General features: G+C 35.3%; 1 protein-coding gene across 6 annotated transcripts in view; it reads right to left on the reverse strand.

The window, feature by feature from the left end:
• LOC5565253 (beta-1,4-mannosyltransferase egh) overlaps positions 1 to 22,780 on the reverse strand; it is an 87,914-nt gene that overhangs the window by 16,551 nt on the left and 48,583 nt on the right. Inside the window, exons 1-2 of one of the 6 annotated variants that reach the window (XM_021846092.1) lie at positions 14,378 to 14,500; positions 13,187 to 13,783 (exon numbers count right to left, since the gene is read on the reverse strand). The exons of 1 other annotated variant lie outside the window; for it this stretch is intronic. The gene's annotated coding sequence lies outside the window, so the exon portion shown is untranslated. Of the gene's footprint in view, positions 1 to 12,778; positions 13,164 to 13,186; positions 13,784 to 14,308; positions 14,501 to 22,780 lie in introns of those variants that run through there. 4 more of the 6 variants (XM_021846087.1, XM_021846079.1, XM_021846074.1 and 1 more) reach the window with 4 other exon arrangements.

Below are 22,780 nucleotides of genomic sequence, written 5' to 3' on the forward strand. Positions count from 1 at the left end.
CTTTGATAACTATAGGAACCTGAGCTTATAAAAGAAGGAATTTTCAATAAAGCTGCCAAGCACGTGAAGTTTGCAATCCACAGTTGGGAAACTTGTTTTTTTAGAAGTTTCCTTACAATTTATCCTCGTCAGAATTTGTTGAAAAAAAAAGATATTTCAGCGACCATTAAATGGCTTAAATTAAATTTTAAGCATCTTGCATTAACATAGTGACCAAGTCACCAACAAGAGGCTTGATAACAGTGCTAGGAAACAGAAAAGCATAAAAAGAGAAACGCCTTTACTAAATATCAAACAAAACAATTGAATCGCTAACGTTAAGCTCGGGTACAAAGTCTACGTTTTTACTGCAGACTGCTCGGCGACGTAATTATAGGCAAAACATCGGGCTTGCAGTACACTTTAGGTACAAAGGAATTGATTTTTTTTGCAGATTACAAATCCCGATTTATCACGCAGGTTTCCTGAATATTAGTCATATGTGGAGTGTTGCGAAATTGTATAGGTGCAATTAGAGCTGACGCTATTGTAACAGTGATAAAACCGCAATCAGTACGCGTCAAAGCCTATCAATCACGTGTACCTGATCGCATTTATTGCAAAAGCTTCGCTTATCTATAAATAAATGATGATAAGTGCGCGAAGATGACGATTCACCGGCAAGGTCGCTTCGTTTACCCAGTCGGTACACTTACACGCAAACCGAAGGCTCCTCCTGAGAGCAGTTTGAGCAAATACATTTTTATCAACTTGACACGTGAGTGTCAAGCAAATACATTGCGCCAAAACAGTATTTCTCAAATCTTAGTTTTAGAGGGACCATATAGGGTAATTTACCCATTATTGCGGTATTCCCTATTATTGCGGTATATGAATTAAACCCTCATTGTTAATAGAAAACTCTATTTTCTAAGGATATTGTTGATGATGATGAAAGCTTATAGTATTCCCAAGCTGTACCAGATGAATGCTTTAAAATTTAAACGATTTTGATCGTTGAAAGAACAGTTTTAAATGATGCATCAAGAAAAGCCTATATTTTTAACCAGTCTTTCTATCTACGGGCGGGTTTTCATAAGGTTAAATTTTTAAGTGTAGAACCAAAACAATTATATGTAGCGGGTATATCAGTTCAGTATGGATGTAGTTACATGATAGATATTGAATTTTGAATAAAAGTTCTAAATTTTTGAGAAAAAGCATATACCGCAATAATAGGACAATGAAAATAGCTTTTTGCCTATTATTGCAGTGTATGTAAATATCATTCAAAAATTCGATATTTCAATAGTCATTTTAAATGTAATTGCTGGAAACATTAATTATATTATTAGGATACTAATTAGGGACATAATTTTGAGTTATTCATACATTTATTTAGTCAAACAAAAGGTTTATATTTATTTTTACCCTGTAATTCCTCTTATTTAAAAATATTTTGCAAATAAACACAATGTTTTACCAAAACATCGCGTAAACTGACTAAAAATCGGAACACATGCCAAAAATAAGTCGAAAAACTAAGATATAAGATGATCGCAAGGAAGCAATCCTTTAAAATTGTGTTGCTAGTGGACAATATTTTTAAAAGCATCAAAATTGTAGGTAATACTCAACAAATTCATTTCTTATATAGCGACTAGTGGTCTCAGACGGAAGAACCTTGTCTATTCACTTTAAATTTGTCCACCTACGACGAAAGAGGAGACGAAACCGGCAGAAAATCATTCGATTCTGTTGATTTGTTTTCGAATCGTGACATAAAGTAATGAATTAGTTTTCCTCATAGATATGTCCAAAGCCACACAAACTGACAGTACCGTACAAAGTCACTAACATGGTGGAGCATAATTTCAATGCTCGAGCCTTGTGTGGTATTGAATGTATATTGAATGTAATAAAATCTATGATTTTTGGTATACCGCAATAATAGGACGGCACTACCGCAATAATAGGACAAAATACCGCAATAATAGGACAGAGGAAGAGCATCATATTTATGTCAAAAAAATGTATGTATGATTCCAAAAATTACTTTTTATTTCACTATACTCCAGATAAAATATAGTTTTGACACTTATCATTGCAAAATACTATAATATTTAGATTTTGGACACTGCAATACGATTTTAATTTCAACACCGTGCTTAAGTCCTCCATAATAGGACGAATACCCTACACCGGATTTTTTTGTATAGGTAAGTGTGATAGTTTTTCTTCTTCTTCTTTTTGTCAGTTCGTCCCCACTGGGATAGAGCCTGCTTCTCAGCTCAGTGTTCTAAGAGCACAGTTATTACCATTTTTGCAATCATATTGCGTAAGGCATGTACGATGTTACTCATTTTGGAAGGATGCTCAGAATTTGACATAGAATCGAATGAGCGGTGTGGAGGAGAAATGACATTTTGAACTACTCAAGGAAGCCAGGAAATGTTTCGTAATGAAAAGATATTGGATAATACTAAGTAAGGCCCCACTGTGATACTATTGAATCTTTCCATTTTCACGTAAAAAACATATTGATAACTTTGTTTAAATAACAGATATATTAGGTATAAAATATCTCATGTAAGGTTTTATCAAACTTCCTCCGTTATGGGAACTAGTGAGATATTTGAATACAGCCCAATGAGAATATATACTAATGTGTGGAAGAAGAAGCAATAGTTATGTATTAGTAAAGAGAAAAAACGTTAAAAAATAACTACGTTCCTAATTTACACGGCTTCCTATGGAAGCCCACTCGCTTGTAGTTGTGATACATTTTGTACATACAGTACACGGATGTCACGCACACTAAATGTCTTGTTTCATTTCGAGGTTTAGGTTCTCATTGGATACAGCTAAGGCCTAAGCCCCTAAGCCCGTAGGTAATGTTTGAACGACCCCTATAAAGAGATTTTTCGATGGTACATCCTTTAACAGATTTAGGTGTCGGCCAGGGTAGCGAAAATCCTTTGGAGTTTGACATTTCATAATTAATAACTGTTATTCCTTCCCATGCAATTTTCGCTAATCCCCGAAGAATTCTTAGTAGGTTTCCCGTTGATAACACCCAAGGAAATAGCTTTGGATATACAAACAATTTCACCATTAATTTGCTGAAAATTTCCACAGAATTATATAAATGTTTTCCTGAGCGATTCGCCAAAAATTTTGATAGAAATGCAAAAAGTAAGGTACCGTGGGGTAAGTAGATACAGAAAAATCATTAGTCAACTTCATTGTTATGTACAACTGACGTGAATAATCTAATTTAATCTTTTTTCTGTGGATAGCAAATGAGGGACTAATATACTTCAAATCATCGATTATTTAGATTTTTCTGATTGTTATGTATTGAGTATGAAGGACTTACAAATTTGCGCCAAATGATCCACTTGCCCCACAATGGTGGGGTAAGTGGATCACTAATAGAAATAATCTGTTCTCAAAACAAATGTGATGTAATTATGTATAGTAAGAATGATATTACTCTCGTTCTTGTTATTAGTGCTAGTAATGGTACATTTAAGTACTTAAAAATTAAAAATTATATTTTTTTAATCAAAATATATTGAAAAATATGTATACATTAGTTTACACTAATTCGAACAACAAAAAAACATTGCAACTAAAATAATTTGGAGAAAATTCATCCATTTATACACATAGGTTATACAGAAGTATTGTAGGATTATTCCTAACGATGTTTTCGAAAAACACTCGTAGTTTGAAAATATTAATTGTATTTAATTTTGAATAACAAACTGAAAATCTTTTATTCTTTTTATTTATATGTTTGTATCATCGGTGTAGAATAATTTATATGTTCAAATAAGGTATGATAATATGATTTCAATTGGAGAATTAGTATATTTTGCTCTTTTGCAACTCAGCTCAGATAAACCATGAAAAGTTTCATGTAAGTTTTGAAATTATTATATTTATATATATTTTTTTTACCAGAAAGGTTAAAAAAACTTTTAGGTGGATTAATTTGAATTATCTATGGTCAATTTGATAAATTTAAGCTGGGAATGAAAAAAAATTAAGGAAAACAACGTTTGCGGTTATTAAAACTTATTAAAATTCTTGTAGGCAGTCTGCCGATAAATGATAATAATACTTGATCCACTTACCCCACCCCATAAAAAAAGTAGGGGTAAGTGTACCATGTACAATACTTCTGTATTTATTTATAAAAATCACATATTTTTCATTGTGATTCATTCAATAAGAAATGAAATGCTTACCATGTGTCGAAAAAACTAATAGTTTTCGATTTTAGACAGAGATACAATGGATTTTTGATTGATGGAAAACAATTTTGAAATTATTTAATTTTTGCAGCTAACAAGTTTGCTTGTGTTAGTGTACGTGTTGTACCATTTTTGCAATAGTATCAGTGTGGACGTAAGAATATAACCTAAAACGAAGCAATGGTGCGAAAACATTCAACATATTCAAGTATTTATACTTAATATTGACGAATGATCCACTTACCCCACTGCTACACTTCTCCCACTGTACCTTATTTATATTAAAATACTTTATATTACAGGAATCCACCAGACATTTCGTTAGGAATTTTACTAGCAATGTTTAGAAAATGTCATGATACAATAAGGATTCCACAAGACATGCATCAAGGATATTACAAGCAGATATTACTGATAATCAAAAGGTGATATTAATGAATAAAAGATTCAAAGATAAAACAATAATTTTGGAACTTATGATCCATTTAATAATTGCATATCTAAATATTAGCTGCTATTGATTAGATCGTACAAAAGCTATATATGATATTCAAGGAGAAAAACTTAGATCACATTTCCAGTCTATTTCTTATATCTATCAATTCAATTTCACGTGTAGATATTCATGCCAAAATGTGTTATTACTGAGCTCTTCTCACCTGCTTGAAAGGCGTCCACGTGACACAAATGTATGTTTTCATTGATATGCACTATTTACCTAATAACCCTCTAATACCCAACCCCGCCTTTAGACGGGGTACACTTTGGAATTTTGTGTATTTTTTCGTAGCTCGGAAATCAAAATGATTTTATTTTTGGTTTATACCTTGACTCATAACACGCATATAAGAAAAGTTTTTTATTACTTTTGAAACTTGTTTGTATTTTTAGAAATTGTTTGAAAAATTGCATTCTTATATAACCTACAAATGCCTGGGCTTCATTTAACGTGTAATATAAAAAATCGTACCTTTTATATTTCACATCACAAACGAAGAGCCTGGTGGTATTAAAATCATTTCAAACCTGTTTTTCCGTTAGTTACGCGGAAAATAAAATACGCTCCGAAAAAAAAAATTAAAAATTTAATATTTTTAATAATACCGTAACAATTTAAATTTTTATTATTGCCAAAAAACAACAACTAGAAAAGGCTTCAAGAAAAAATGAAAAAAGCTAGGGATGTTCAAAAATAAAATTTATAAAAATCAAAAACCAAAATTTAAAAATTTGCCAATAAAAATAAATAAATGCCCAAAACGTGTTTAGAACGATTTTAGATAACGAAAAATAATACTTAAATCGAAAATAAAAATTTGGGTATTAGAGGGATAACATACTAACTGGACATGCGAACAACACTTATTTGTTTGAACATATTTGGATTATAAGTGGAAAACGGGTTGCCATGAGTACATGGGACGGGGCAAGATGAGCACCCCGCAATTTTGAGACGGATTGAATGAATTTTATTAAAATATTGTTATACACTGTTGAATTGATGTGTATTCAATTTTTCTTCTTCTTCTTTCTGGCATTACGTCCCAACTTTCTGGCATTACGTCCCAACTGTGTATCCAATTACTATCCTTGATAAAAGTTATATGAAAAATTATGAATGTGAAAATATGAGAAAATTATCATAAATTACAAAAACATTGACTTTTCTTATAACAAATGACCAGAACAAAATAAGACTTTTGTCGTCTAACAATGCGGCAAGATGAGCACCCCTTATGGAAAATAGATTTGTTTTTCGAAATGATTCAAACACGCTTAGCTTGATGCGGGATACACAATGCGTATCAATGAGATACCACTGATAGTTAAAAAATAATAATTAAGGGGGTGTCCTTCTTGCCCCAAAGCGAATTTCAGCCTTTTTTTTCGTTTAGTCATTTTATTCAATGGAATTTTTATTTATTCATTTTAAATAAAAAATAATGGTCACATTCAGTTAAAATCAGGCTATCCTTAGGGTGCTCATCTTGCCCCACCCTACCCTACACTAACTCATCTGAAAAAAAACATACGTTTTGTCATACATGTTTCGAATAGCTTAGCATAAAAACCTGATAGCTATGGCAGTGGCCACAAGTTACGTCGATTTATTAAAAAAAATCTTTCACCAAACTAATTTTTTAGGCTCATAAAGTGTTGCATTCGTTTTTATATGAAATAAGTATGAAATGAATAAGGAAGCTTACCCAGTCAACTTTGAAAGTTAAATCCTTATCAAATTATTTGATTAAAGCTGTTGTAGGAACGCAATCGAAAAGACATAAAACATGTTCCCAGCAATGGTAGTCCTGGTGGTTACTTCGACCATATCAACTAAATCAAAACCAATAAGAGACATACTGGAACAAAAAGAAAAAATAACAAAAACTACCCAAATTGGAATCAGGAGATTGAAGTTTTCATAAGGAGTTTTAGAAAAATCAGAGTAGATATTTTTACAAGAATATTTACGATTTTTGGGAATTATTACTGCCTGTGTTACTGAATGATTTTTTCAAGAATTTTTACAGGAATTTCATAAGAAACTAAATCAGGTAGTAGCCCAATTTATTGATTTTAATGACGTTTTAAAGTAATTCCCCATGAAATTTGTTCAATATACCTCCTAGAATTCAACCTGGATATGGATATCTTTAGAAATTACTCCACGGACTAAGTATACCATGATTTTCTTCATTTTTTTTTTCAAATGCTCTTCCACAAACTTTTCCTAGAAATTACTCAGAGAATAATCTTTCACAAATTTATCAACAAAAACCGTGAGTTTATCCAGTGATTCTTCAATCGATTTCGTTTCGTCCAAGATTTCCGTTCAAGACATTTCCATGAGCTCAAGGAATAATTTCTATAGAGATGTCTCTACTGATTCCTTAGGGTTTTCACCAGAATTGCCATTCAGTTTGTCCGAGATTTGAACCAAGAATTTCTCAGAAGTTACCTTCAGAAATTACTCCAGAGATTCGTTTTATGATTACTTCAGGAAGTCTAGCAGAAGTTCTTTGAAAAATTTCTCAAGGAATTTAGCAACGATTTTTTCCAGGATATCGTTAAGAACATTTTAACATATTATTGGAAAACCCCTGAAAAAATCCGGAGACTATCTATTGTTAAATCGAGAAATGCTCAATCAAATAAACAATTGATTCTCTGGATTAATTCTTGCAGAATTTTCTGGAGGTATTCTTTGAAAAACATTGAACAGAATTGTCTGAAGAAACATTTGTAGAAATAGTTGGACAAACTGCTGTAGTATTTGCTGATGTAAAACTCAAATCAAATTATGAAGAATTCATTGCTATAAAAAAATCTCGAGTATTGTTTAGAACAACTGTAGAAGAATGAAATGGATAAGATGTTGAAGTAATTTTTAGAGAAATTATTGGAGGAACTTAATGGTGAATCGCTGGTAGAATTTATTTATTGGGAAGTTCCAGGAAGAGTTTTTAATTTCGAGATTGCCAGATATGATCCTTGCAAGAATTTTGGAGCAAGTCTTGAGATAACCTGTATATTAATTTACGAATGAGTTCATATAAAAATAACCTTCAACAAATTTCTTCAAAAAATCTGAAAAAAGCCCTATTGGATTTACTTGGATTAATCCTTATAGCAATTGCTTAATCTGCTAGAGCAACTACTGAAACCATCTGTAGAAAACTAGAATTGATATAAAAATCTCTGAACGAAATCCAGACGGCATGTAATGTCTGTGGAAATTCTTATATGAGTATTTCAAATAAAAAATTCACTGCAAATATAAGGAGTCCCAGAAAGTATGGGCACAACTTTGATAACGAGAATCACAATATTTTTCCATACAAATAAATAATTTTATATTTTTGTATTTTGCCTTGTGGCATTTTAAATGCCGCCTGTGAAAATTTAGTTCAAATAAATAAACTTAAAGCGAAATAAGGAACCATTATGTCCATAACTAGTATACCTACCCTACCTAAGTTAATAATTACCAATAAAATATGTCGTAGTCTAATCATTTATCGTATCGGCAATGATAAATGTACTTTTTCAGATTTTTATTGTACATACTTTATAATCCAGCACAAATTTCGTACAACAAAGTCGCTCAGAAATAAAGCGATTTGTGCAAACTGAGAGCTTCTAGAAATGTAACACCATCAACAAACAGGTAGCGGAAAAATCGCTCAAAATTCAAAATCTGCTCTTGATAAGTAAAAGAATAAAATGTGTGAAAATCAGAATTTTATCTGCATTGCACACTGGGCCAGGAGCAGAATTTAGATAGACAAAACCTCTAGCTCTTTAAGAGTGCATTTCTCCGGGTTGGTGTCAAAGGAGACTTATCTTGAATTTATTTGTTCTTTAATTTGATGATAAAAGTTAGTTGGAAATTTCACCGCATAGGTGGCGAAGCGATGCAAACTTTTTTATTTCGCGATCTAGAGCCTTCGAGTCTTCCGCAAAGTTTTAGAACTTGTGAAAATACGACAAGTTCTCGAAGACACCAAAGTTCTAGGACCTCAAATAACAAAGTTATGTTAAAAAATGTGAAATTCACAAAAATTTTACGGTTTTAACACTTTTTACGTCAAAATTGTAATTTTTTTCATTTTAAACAACAAGCATCGCTGAATTTCGATAACATGCATGTAATGTATGAAAAAAATCGTGTTTTTGTTTTAATATTTTGATTTTTAAACAAATTATTGTAAAATTATCGTAATTTTTAACATAACTTTACTCAAAAAGTTGCAAGTTTTTGCAAAAACTTAAAAATGTTCTGAAATACGCTATATTTCATCTACCAAATGTCAAAGTTTTTTTTCTATCTTTATTACGAGATTTTTAGCCTTTAGGCTAGTTCATCTCGGGACCACCGGCTTTACTTCCCTTCCGAAGGAAGTCGTCACTGAAATTTTTAGTGACTATCTCGGGGATGGGATTCGATCCCAGGCCCTCGGCGTGAGAGGCGTATGTTCTAACCAAGGGTGGTACTGGCGGCTCTTGACTGCTACCCCAACGTGTCGCTGGTTCTAAAATGTAAACAACCATACAAAATAAACGACCAAACAATGGTGAAGGCGTAATCTATTTTCTCGCAAACATCTATTTTGGGAATCTAGCAGAATTTTCTGATTAAACTGCCAACATCGCACTGCAGTAGCACGTAGCAAATAACTGCTTGCAAACAATTTCTTTCAAACGCATTGATTACCTGTAATTTAGCGAAGAATTATTGTTATTTTTCCGCGTTAAGCCTTAAAACTGGTTCTGGACTTAGGTTGGCGGCTTTTCAATTTTACTCCCAGTTGACAGCCGCCCACCACCCTTGGTTCTAACCACTACACCAGGTCCGTCCCCATGTCAAAGTTTGACGGACGTATATATTGATTTATTTGAGATGGCTGAATTCAATTTAACTATCTTTTTTCATATAAATAGAATACATTTATTGTTGTTTTCTTACAAAATTCATTATGAGCATGATTGTCCACCCGCAGTTGCTACTTGATTATTGCAAGAACAACTCTATTTACATAGGAAACCAACAGACTCATGCTCTCATTATTATAACAAACAAGAACAGCGCCAGCTGCTCCAGAATGTAGGTCAATTAGGGGATGGGAAATGTTGACATATTACAAAAAGTATTTGATTAACAAACCTGAATTGATGCAATGGGTCAAAAATCTTGTAGTATAATGGTCAAATTATTAATAAATCTATTCTATTCATACGAAAAAGATAGTTATTTTGAATTTAGATATCTCAACTATATCAAAATATACATCCGGCAAACTTTGACATTTGGTAGATGAAATATAGCGTATTTTGGAACATTGTTAAGTTTTTGCAAAAACTTGCAACTTTTTGAGTAAAGTTATGTTAAAAATTATGATAATTTTACAATAATTTGTTTAAAAATCAAAATATTTAAACAAAAACAAGATTTTTTTTCATTCATTACATGCATGTTATCGAATTTCAGCGATGCTTGTTGCTTAAAATGAAAAATTTTACAATTTTGACGTAAAAAGTGTTAAAAACGGAAAACTTAAGTGATTTTCACATTTTTTAACATAACTTTGTTATTTGATGTCCTAGAACTTTGGTGTCTTCGACAACTTCTCTTTTTTACAAGTTCTAAAACTAAAGCCGAAGACGCGAAAGCTCTAGGACGAGAAATAAAAAAGTTTGCATCACAGCGCCACCTATGCGGCGAAATTTCCAACTAACTTTTATCATCAAATTAAAGAATAAATAAATTCAAGGTAAGTCTCCTTTGACACCAACCCGGAGAAATGCACTCCTAAAGCGCTAGAGGTTTTGTCTGGTTAAATTCTGCTCCTGGCCCAGTGTGCATTGGTCTTGAAATGACAGTATGGTAAAGTCGTGCCCATACTCTCTGGGACACCCTATAAAAGGGAAATAGTTGCTTCATGGAGTATTTTGATTAAAAAAAGAAACTTTAGAGAACTTCGAAACAGAGACTTCTTAGAGCTTTGCATTAAAATAGACACCAAGTCTCTAAAAAGAGACCTCCTACCAGCCCTGACCATGCAAACATGGACAGTAGACCTATTCATATTTTCAAAAATGTCTGGAAACTCCCCAGTCAACCAATACTTTGATTTTTCATTGCGAAATGAACTTCTGGCCAAAATTTCACTCAATTTAGAGTAAATTTAGTTGTGCTTCAAATCAATTATGTGTTTTTGGGCTATTTTCAAGCTTTAAAAAAATCTTAACTACCGAATGAAACATTAAAATTTATCGGAAATACCTCTACATAGTAGTTTATCCAATTCTACAAACTTTTGCCGAACACGATTTTATGATTGGAGCAAGCTTTAAGGTTGAGGTTTGTATCTCGAAGTTCTTGAAAATCTCTTTTTTCGGGAAGTGTTTTCACTAAACAGTGAAATGCGATCAAAACAATCATCACTCGGAAAGAAAAAGCAATGCTAACTTGTTCAATTCATTCGTTTCCGGTGCATGTGTCATGCATGATTTAACTATCATCAGGTTGCGATGCGGTGCTCAATCTTTGGGCATTTATTGTAATTTATTGCCTTAAGCAACATGTAAGCTGTTGATGGTCGATGTATTCATAAATGTATTATGTTTGATTCCCGTTGACTAGGGCCTGAAAAAATAATGCCAATGGGTGTTTTATACCCCATGTATATAGAGAAAACTGTAATTTCTGGGTACTGCAGAGTACAAATTTGGATCAAACAATGTTAAAACTTAATTTAATCTTATTAGCGTGTTCGACAAACTTTAACAGAATAGAATTAGCTTTCAAATAGTGGTAATAGCAAGTGGTTTTGATTTTCCACATGCTAGTTATGATTTTTCAAACCTTGAAATAAGCCCAAAAACACATTTTTTACTTGAAGCATACTGAAATCTTTATCAAATGAGCTGAAAATTTGACCAGACATTGTTCTTGGCATGAGAATTCCGAATACTGCTTGACCGATAGATTTCCAGACATTTTTTAAAATATGAACAGGTCTAAATGACAGCACTGCAGCAAACTGATATGGCATTCGCATAAAGCCTGCCACAATAGATCTAACAACTGGTCTCAGTACCCAACAGGAAAAAATGGGACTACGAACACGCATTATCAGATTTTTAACGTATCCCGCCGATTGGATAGATGTTCTCCTAAAAACAAAGTCCATTAGAAATTGCTATAAGAGTCATAAAGTGAAATGATAGCTTACGGTAGGCGATCTGTGATTACTCCTTTGCTATCCAACTCATCATTACCCATCGACGGTCTGAAATCGTAAGACACTGATTTCTGACTATAGTTTTGAAAAATATATGCAAAATGTATAAACATTACAATTGTAAGACGATTCGGTACGGTGAAAAGATGGGAAACCTTTCCAAATCGGAAACAATCAACTGCAACAATTGTTCCATGCCATCAAATCCGGCTCAAGCGGATATCATTTCCGGAACAAACCACCTAACGAGACATTTCTCCTTATTTTCCTTTGCTTCTTATAACTGGAATAAAGCCTATTTTTCAGTTCAATGTCCCATGAGCACTTCCATGGTTGTTAACTAGGAGATTCAATTGCCATTGGTATCAGTTTTGCATTTATGGTTTTATTGGATTATACTCTATCCTCAAATGCAAGTTAAGGAAATTCCAATCCAAAAAGATCCTTACCCGGATGCAAACCTAGCCGCTCTCAGCATGGACTTGTTTTTTTGCATGTTTGTAAGTCCTTATCAGACTTCTCAGATATATTTCTTGGAAAGCGACATGTCAGTATGTTCTTCCTAAGCTGTACACCTTTTTTCATGAATCGAAATTGTCTGGAGCATGTTTCCTTATTTTCTTTACGAATTTTGAAACGTATTGGCGTGAATAAGGTCATAAATTGAAAACGGAGCAACGTCACGATTGCATAAAACAGGAATTGTTTAAACTGACATGCACCCTATGAACGGAAATCTAAGTACTTAACTCCTATCTAGCCTCGAACTTGAATCTTGTGATGAATACATACCCGCAAGATGATAACGCGTGCTGCTTAGAAACAGCCAAAAAATTACTGATACGCTGGCTACCTACATCATTTGCCATTCCGCTGATTGCGACACACTGTTTACTGTTATTATTTTGTCTTAACAAGATTCGACGTTTGTTCGGTACAGGCAAACCGGTTATACGGGAACTCAGCACAATGCATTTGAATAGTAAATGATACGCGAGTATGCATATTTTTACACCGCTGTGAAACACAATTTGTCTACGTGATGCTGCTGAATAAATTCGAATGGTTTCGGGCACTGACTTAGGTAGTATCACTGTTTTATCACAATCAATATGTGTTGTAGTCTTCACTTCACAAGTTATCCAAATATCCAACAGTGGAATGATAACGTTTAGGGCACCAATTATAAAATATTTTTACCTTCACGAACCGGACATCAACAGCTGATGCAGGGAAAGCTTTCAGTGATGCGTATTGTCGTTGATGCAAATCACTGCCAGGGTAGCTTTAAAAACCGGACACCTGTTCCCGGTTTTCACGCCTAGACCCGGCTAGTTGTCCTTCACAGTAGTAATACTGCAAACAGCTTCAAGCCAACCAGCGGTGGCCAAACTCGTAGCCGTATAATTCACTTTCATGCACTTGTTCGGGTTTTTTCTTACTGTCACAGACCTACTTTACTCCAAGCAGAATAAATGGCCGTGTGGTGTAGTGTCCTGTCCTGTCTCGGCTCGACAGGCTGCTAGACGTTGACGGAGACGGTGCAGGGATTTCTATTACACACTATATAGAAATGCCTCTGCAATTCTCGCGCACGCGTCTTCTTACTTTCGATTATGCAACACACGACTATGTCATAGGTACCAGCAGTCGTCGCATCGTCGCCTTCGTCGTCGTTGTCGTTTGCGGGCTGCCGTATCAACACTGATGGATTCTAACGACGATATCAAGCCCTCTGCCTCCACTTACTGCTCAGTCAGTAGGTGTGTTATCTTGATTCTCACCGCAATGTACCTGCTACATACAGTTAGCACCAAAATTAAGTGTCCACCTGCTTGTAATCACAATTTAAAACCAAATATTATAACGGAAATTCTTTCAGTAAAATAGTTGTACTTCATATATAACATATATTCTTTGTAATGTAGAATATGTACAGCACAACACTTCTTATTTTTGGATAAAAATTTGGTGTTCATAAACACAGCTTTTTTCAATAAACTTAACCTAACCTAACCTATATTAATCATGGCAATATATTTTTGTTTAAAATGATTGATAATTTTATTCAATATTTTTCTAATGTTTCAACATTGAATATTGAATAAACACTTAACTTCATCTGATTGGTCAGAATTTCTAATTGAAGGTTTCAAATGAAGAGCTTTTGATCTATGTGGGAATATTATAAATTAAGTTTTAGAAGCATTAAGAGAAATCTTCTATTTTAAAGAAAAATACTACGAAAAATATTCAAACTTGTTTGCAGTCTACTACAGATGGCATGCAGGCTTCGTCGGAGAATTTCCCGTTGCGACGTACGATTTTCGATAACTTGCGTGATAACAAGCAAGTGGGCACCTTATCTTGGCAGTCACTGTAACTTCCTACCTACAACAGCCGTGTACGAAGCTAGAAATGCCAATGTGAAGATAGACGACGACACCCAGCGCGATGAGCGAGCGATTGGGTTGAGCGTGACAACCCTGACCGACGATACGACTTACACTAAGCCTTTTGCCCGCACGCTGTTCACATCTAGTAGTAGCTAGTAGGTACCCGACTGGATGCGGCAGAACCCGGGCGCGTTATCAGACTTCACTTCCTCTGCACACCCGCCGTCGGCCGTCGAGCCTTGTGCTGTGCCATCCATCCCTAGAGACGAATAATTACTTTCTACGCTTTTCAGGAACGGAACGGCAAGGCATTGCATGCACATTAGTGGGCCGCTTATTTCGAGAACTTGAAATGTAATTTATTAGGGATATCCTTTTAACGACAACATGTTAGTTTTGAGTTTAAACATATGTTTACCCTTCTTGCACCCATACGAAGGGTAAAAATACCACATGAAAAATATACTTTCGATCCGAAGCGCGGCGAGCCATATCTCCAATACCAATCGATCAAACTCAGGTCATATCTGCATGTGTGCGCTTTTTGAGTTGGTAAATCTCCCTTTACTGATTCACCCAGCGGTTCACGTACGATATATAGGTTATCATTGTCCTCCAGACATTTTCCCAGGATTTGCCTCTTGGCATTACTTCGTTGAGGAGCCTAATGAGGCTAACCAACACCGCTTCTTAGTTCACTTACAGGCTAAGCTTTGTTGTTTTGCGCCGAAACGTTTTACTTTTTGGGCCGTACCTGCACGATCAGTGTTAATCGGCCTAGTTCCCGACGTTGGTCCTTCTTCCAGTGAACCCGTTTGAATGATGGCATTTGGTTCACTGACGACATAAGCCGATGACTCGCTACGGACGGACTACTCGGAACAGTCCCCGACAACGCATCTATCATACACCGACGAAGATTCCTCGAGCCGATGCTATCTGAACAGATGTCGAAGTCGGTCCTGCGATTACAAGGAAACTTCCGGTTCACAGGTGCCTCGAAGATCATTTGTCGGTGCTGTTTCACAATCTACTCAATTATCCCCGGTAGTGGACCTAGCCTTCTCCGACTCGATGTTGGTTGGCCAAGAGCTAGGTCGGTCCTGTAATTCCAGGTGAAGGATGACTTCCAGTTTGCGGGCTACGCTCCCCGGCATTGAATCTAACCTACCTATCTTCTCTATCTTCCCACTTCAACAGATTAATTTGTCAGATGACGAGGTCAGTCCGACGATTCCGTTTGGAGGTAACTTTCGGAACAGCGGTGCCTCGACGACTCAAAACCGCTACATAGACTGCATCGGATGATATAGTACGACACGCGCTAGATACACGCATGTTCATCAGCTTTGTACGTACTGCTCAGGCGGGAGCGGTTCTTATCGTCTGTAGTACTGTCACCTACTACACGAGGCCAGCGTAACTAAGGATTGGTGTTGCACGCTCGCCAGTAGTCGCTCTTGCTGCTGCTGATCGCTGAATTGTTGGACATGATCCGCGATAGAGTTGATACCACCTTCGCGGCCCTCTTAATGCATAATCGACGTGGCTGTTGAAGCTCAGCCAATCATCTATCATCACTCCTATGTGTCGGGCTTCCCGCTTTGAGTCTATGGTGCGTTGTCCTACCGATATTCGCTGATGACTATGAGCACTACGTCATCCGCGAAATCGACAATACTCAAACCCCGAGGAATGCTCAGCTTCAACATTTAGCGTACCAGAGAGTCGGGCCAAAATTTGAACCCTGCGGTACGCCCGCCGTAATTGTTGTGCATCATTTTCCAGCGTCTGTTCCGTAGATCATTGAACAATTCTGAAAGTAGCTCCTTAGAACCTTACAAATATACTCGGGACCTCTAATCTGTACAGCGATTCGACTATCGCAGCCCAACAGGTACTTTTGAAGGCATTTTTAACGTCCAGGGTGACAGCTCCACAATAGCGATTACCTTTTTTCTTTTGCTTCCGCGCCATCTCCATAGCATCTACGACCGTTTTGATGGCGTCGACAGTGGGTCTACCTTTCCGAAAACCAAACTACATATTCTTCCGTGTATATTCGCAAAGATAAGTAAAAAAATAACGAAACAAGTCAGAGACACGTCCACATTCAAAACCATGAGTAGGACAAACGTTGGCAAAATTTGTATGCCCTCGAAAGTAAAAAAAAACAAATTTATGGAATCCTAGTCAGCAAATAGAAAGTGACTGGTCATTGGTTAGATCAACTTCATTAGTGATTTATTATTTAATCTAAAATTATATCATTTTTCGGACCTATTCACTTAGACTAATTTGACAAAAACTAGAACAAACTGTAAAATTTAACTGTCAATAATGTTGTTCTATAATTTTCTTATTAAAACATCAAAATGCTGTGAATCTGTCCAACATTATTTTTTCTTTGGATTCATCGCAGAATTCAAACTAATAATTTAGAGGGGACGGGCTTGGTGTAGTGGTTAAAGCACATGCCACTCACGCCAAGGACCTGGGATCGAATCCCATTCCCGAGATAGTCACTTATGACGTAAAAAGTTATAGTGATGACTTCCTTCGGAAGGGGCTTTGGTCCCGAGATGAACTAGCCTTAGGCTAAAAATCTCGTTAACCCGTATAGGCCTGAGTGAAAGCAAAAATTCTAAAACCCTCATCGCTCAGCGAATTTTTAATTGATTCAAATGATTTTTTGTCAGTATACTGGCACACATTTCTAGTTTCTAGAAGAGGCCAGAGGAACTCGGAAATAATCCTGTGGCCGGAGTTATTCCGGTGGATCACTGGGTCAGGTCGGATGGGAATTGTACTGTGCGTTTGTGCCCCTGAAGTTAGGCAAATTTCAAGTCACATATAATTTCCGGAATCGGCTATAATGTGGCCACTGCATGACGAAATTTTGAGAAAATTGCATCAGTATAAACCTTTTGAGAAACGATTGAATTGGATAACTATGAGTTTTGCACTTGATTAATCCTATAAATGACCATTTTCGGGTCCCGGGACGCCTCGAACTTATGACAAAGTGGCCAATTTGTATCTGAACATCTGTGCCAAGCTTATGGGAACGCATTTTAGTGCACAATTATGTTTGATTTTTACTTTTTGAGAGTTGAAATGGATTAGTATCCAGCAAATCTACAGCCGGTTCTTTCGGGCAGTACGTCAGAATGGCCACATCCGGTATATTTTAAACGGTGCAAAACTATTCATTTATAATGTTGAATATCAGATCTTGATGATTTATGCAATTTAAAATGAATGTCATAGCAAATAAATAAAGGTAATTTGGCATGTCCCAAAAAATAGCTCTTTTTTACCCGACTTGCCCAGTGACCAATCGGAATAACTCCGACCACAGGATTATATCCGAGTTCCTCTGGCAACCTCCAGAAACTAGATATGTGGGCTAGTATACTGACAGAAAATCATTTGAATCCGTTTAGAATTTGCTGAGCGGTGAGGGTTTTAGTATTTTTGCTTTCACTCAGGCCTATAAGGGTTAATAAAGAAAAAAAAACTACTCATTTATGGGCTGTCGTGAATCGCAAGTCAGTTCCATATGTAAGTAGGCATTAAAAAATGTACTAAAAAGTTTTTGCATGTTTTTGCTAAATTTAACAAAAAAAGTCGTGCTGTATCATTAGTTCAACTGAAAGACAATTGGAAAGTATGTTGATAATTGATATTCACTCAATTTGACTTGCGAGACGCAAACACCGAAGCTAGAAACTTCCGGGCTAATGGTAAAATTACTCAAGAAGCTGGAAATTCTTGGTAATTGACTCAACGAAACTCCAAAATTCTTCCAGAAGAAGCAGAAACTCCTCTAATTTTTTGCTGGAGTTTCTTACAATTCTGCGAGCATTTTTGGTGTTTCCGACAAAAATACATTCAGTCAGAATTTGATTCCAAAATATACTCTACTTTTATAAATCATGGTAAATGTGGGCTTCGTGGCCGTGCGGTTAATGTTACCAAGCATTTAGCCACATCGAGTCGAGGGGTGTGAGTTCGATTCCTGCTTCAGTCCGGAAAACTTTTCGTCAGAAATGTATTTCGATTGTGCCACTGGGCGTTGCATGCTAGTCCGTTGTCTAGTGCGGTGCTTCCTTCAAAGGGCAAATCGAACGACAACGTGTCGGTGTCTTAAAAAAAATATGATCTAATAATTTTCTAGGAATTTATCAAGGAATCTTGCAGAAATGTTTACGGCAATTCAGTAAAGAACTTCTAGAAAGTTTGTTTCGGAAGATCTGTAGGAATCACTCAACAGATCGTCAACAGACGATCTTCCAGGAATGCCTTGAGATATCAATCCATCTTGGGATTCCGAGATGTCTCACCGTAATCCATGAATTGCTCCAACGATTCTTTAGGAATCTCTTGATAATTATTCATGTATATTCCAGTTATTTGTCAAGAAATACTTCCAGTAATACTCATGGAAATTATTCCAAAAACATTTACATCTGGCTGTAGGAATGATGTCAGTTCGTGTTAAATCATAGGTAGGGCAAGTAGGATATGCTCTACCCAGGTATTTTTGTGCGTAAGACATATCTTACCCAGTTTCCGCGCCATTGAAACGAATCTATAAGAATAATATAAGAATTTCTAGAAAAACATCGAACGGGGATTCTGCAAGAAATGTGTATCATTCATACCAGATCAAAGGAATTACTGGAATAATTGCTATATTGCTATAACTGGTGCGGTGATTTTACTTCAGAAAGTATTCAAGTAACGGTTGGAAGATTTATAGGCATAATCTTTGTATGAAATACGAAAGAAATTCCAACGGAAAATTCTGGAAAAAATCAGGAGGAATACCGTGTTGAATTTATTGAGGAATTCCTAAAGTTCCAACTAACTATACTCGAATAAATACTGGAGAAAATTTTGGAACAATTCCTAGAGGTCTTGGAGGAATCCCTATGCAACTGTAAGAATAACGGAAAAAATTAAGTAGAAATACTTTTACGATGTCATGGAAAAATCTCTGAAAGAATTTTTTTTTTTTTGTGAAACTCCTATAGGAGTATTTGGAAGACCTTTTTCACTCCTAGAATAACAACTAGATCGGTAAAAATTAGTGGAAAGATATCTGGATAAAACCCTGGGATACTTCCTGAGAATTTTTTTGAGGTTATCTCTTTGAAAATTACTGGAGGTAAGGGGTCGTCCATAAATGACGTAGCATTTTAGGGGGGAGGGGGGTCTTCACGAATGTGTGACGATGTGTGACGAGGGGGAGGGAGGGGTCCCAACTAGTGGACGTAGCATTTTGAAAAATGTCGTTAAAAGAGTAGCGCTGAAAAAAAGTTGACATATAGTTTTTTTATCAAACTTTTTTTTTTGTTTGGGTTTAATAGGGTTTTAAAATGATAATTCAAAAAGATTAAATTAATTTATTTATATCCAAATAAATTAAAAGTTTAAAAAATAATTTAAAATCAACACTTTATCGACTTGGTAAACGTTGTTTTCCAATTTGTTAAAAAGACATAATACATATTTTTGCAAAACTTTAAATTTAAATGATAATAGTACATAAATCAGTTAGATCAAGTCTTGAAAATGTGTATGAAAAAAAAAACAAGTCACATGATCATTTTGTCATCCTCTTTTAATGTTTTGGCAACCGTAAAAAATCCGGGAATGGGAAAACTAATTTTGAATGAACACCCTGAAATAATTTGTATAGTAATCGCTAATATTTTCGAAATATTACAATTGAGGAGCTCAAATGCAAAGCGATGTGAGTGACACTTTGATCGGTTTTGAGCTGAGTACACTAAAAATTTCTACTGTTTTCAAGCTTTGCAACGATATATTCAGGGGTGATTTTCCGGTCCAGCAGTTAAATCACATAGTTCATATAAAATTGGCTTGGTGCTTAGACTCCTATATGATTTGTGTGGAATAAAATAAACTGCAAAAATTTCAAAGTCGATTTTGAATTTTGAATTCGGATAATAATGACAAAGATAAAAAAATAAGAAGGGGGGGGGTGTCTTGATATGCTACGTATTTTACAAGGGGGGGGTATCAGAATTTGTGACTAAATGCTACGTGGGGGGAGGGGGGTGTAAAAAATCAGTGAAAAAATGCTACGTCATTTATGGACGGTCCCTAATAATGTGGAAGCGCTCAATGATTTTCTGAAGCAAATTATGGAGAAATTCCTCTAAGCACCCTTTGAAAAATGCTGGAAGAACTGGTAAAGGAATCTCTAGAGAAATCTGTGGAGGGATCTCAGGAGGAGCTCCAGAACATATTCCCTAAGCATTCTTTAAAGAAATGCTGGAAGAACTCATGGAGGATTTTAGAGAAATTTCTGGAGGTATCTCTGCAGAAACTTCGGAAAATATTACCTAAGCTTACTTTGAATTTTTGGAAGAGCTGATGGAGGACTCTAGAGGAATTTCTGGAGGTATTCCTGAAAGTATTCCAGAAGAAATTTCAGGATAAAAAAGAATTCTTGAAGTTTTTGAAGGGTTCCCTTTTAAGTTTTTAACCAAGATTTATTACAAGCGAAATAAGGTAAAAAGTGATATTACATACCATGTTAATTGAAATAAAAACTTTACAGACCTTCCATTGATAAACTTGACTTGATATAGAGACTTGCATTGAAATAGTGATCAAATCTCTAAAACGAGACTAGCTGCCAGCCCTGAATGAATGTGTTTCTGATTATATGAATCACTAGAAAAGTTGCTGAAGCGCTTCCTGGAGAAATAAGATTTACTTCAGAATTATCAGTTTTTTTTTTTTGCAAAGATTTCAACCAATATTTTTTCTAAGCATATTTTAAGAAATTACTTCAGAGATTCATCGTATGATTTCTTCAGAAAGTCCAGCAGAATTTTTTGAGAAATTCTCCAAGGTAGTTCTCGAAGAAATTACCCAGGAAATTGTCAAGGACATTTTTAAAAGCATTATTGAAGAAATCTTTGAAAAAACCTTAACGTATCGCTAAAGCAATCCTATAGTAATCTCTGACGAAACTTCTGTAGAAATTCCTGATAAACTCTTGTGAGGATCTCTGAAAAACTCCCTAACTTATGAGGATTTGCTGTAGACATTTTTTGAAAAAAAAAAACATTCAACAGAATCCCCGAAGAAACTTGGTTAAAAATAGTATGAATAATTGCTGCAGTATGTGTTTGTGTGAAAATGTTAATGAAAATTTTGTGGAGATTTTACTTGGATTTTTTAGGAAGAACTGCAGGAGTTATCCATGGATTAAATGTTGGTAAAATTTTTAGAGGACCTTAATGATGAATCGCTGGATAGTTCCTAATAGATTGTTTGGAATAATACGTGAAAGAATTTTAGAGCAATTCTTGAGATAAGCCGTAGATGAATTCACGAAGGAATCCATATGAAAATGGCTGAAGAAATAACTACCCTTGGAAATTTACTTGGAAGAACTCATGTACGATTTATCGAAAGATTTGCTAAAATTCCTAAACGAAATTCAGAATTCGCATTTTGGAAAACTTATCGGGTAATCCCTTGGAAGGAGAAGGAAAATTGTGACTTTAGATGCCATTTAGATTAAACAGATACTTTAGAGACCTTCCATTTAAAATAGAGACTTTTTAGAGACCTGCTATGAAACCAAAAACTCAAGGTTTTCGTTTAGATCTTGAACACTCAGGTTTTTTGTGGGTCTAGTCAGCATTTTACCAATCGAGGGATACAAATTAATAATTTGTCTTGTTATAGAACAGAGGAATTGAAAGAAGGAGAAGACAAATACCCCTTTCATAGAGTTACTTTTAATGCAAAAAATAGTATAATCATATAAAAAACACTTGTTTGTACATAAAGGTGTCTAAAATGGTCTTTCTACGTGAAGCTTGTGATTTGTTTGGCAAATAACAGAAGCAGTCCACCAAGGGAAGCTAAAAGCTTGCGTTCCATTAACTTAGATTTTTTTGTGTGATAAAATTGAAGCATATTAAACAATAACTGAAATTATAAGCTTTAGGTTTTGTAAACCCCTGGCCTAATCTGAATAATCCTTCTATAACCATCATGTGTTTTATTAATAATCTTAAAAAAAGATGTTTGCAGTTAAGCCCTAATGAAAAAAAAAAACGATATAGAATTCTTAACCTCGTCAACTTAATGTATTCAATGTACTCACATTTGGAAGCTAGTTGAACAAGTTATTTCCTACCGAGTGAGCCGTAGCTACATTTGCACAATTTTTTGCCCGGTTGCCAATCGTACACCCGCCAAACAAGGCTGATTACACTTTAGCTGACTCTGATTAGGTTCGAGCCAGCCAGTTATCAACCGCACGACACTCGGGCACAACCAACAACGACGATAATGTCTCAGAGCCGGCAAAAAGACGTGTGACTCATCTTCTTTACTGGTT

The sequence above is a fragment of the Aedes aegypti genome, chromosome 1, assembly GCF_002204515.2.
Source record: "Aedes aegypti strain LVP_AGWG chromosome 1, AaegL5.0 Primary Assembly, whole genome shotgun sequence".
Taxonomy (NCBI): Eukaryota; Metazoa; Arthropoda; class Insecta; order Diptera; family Culicidae; genus Aedes; species Aedes aegypti.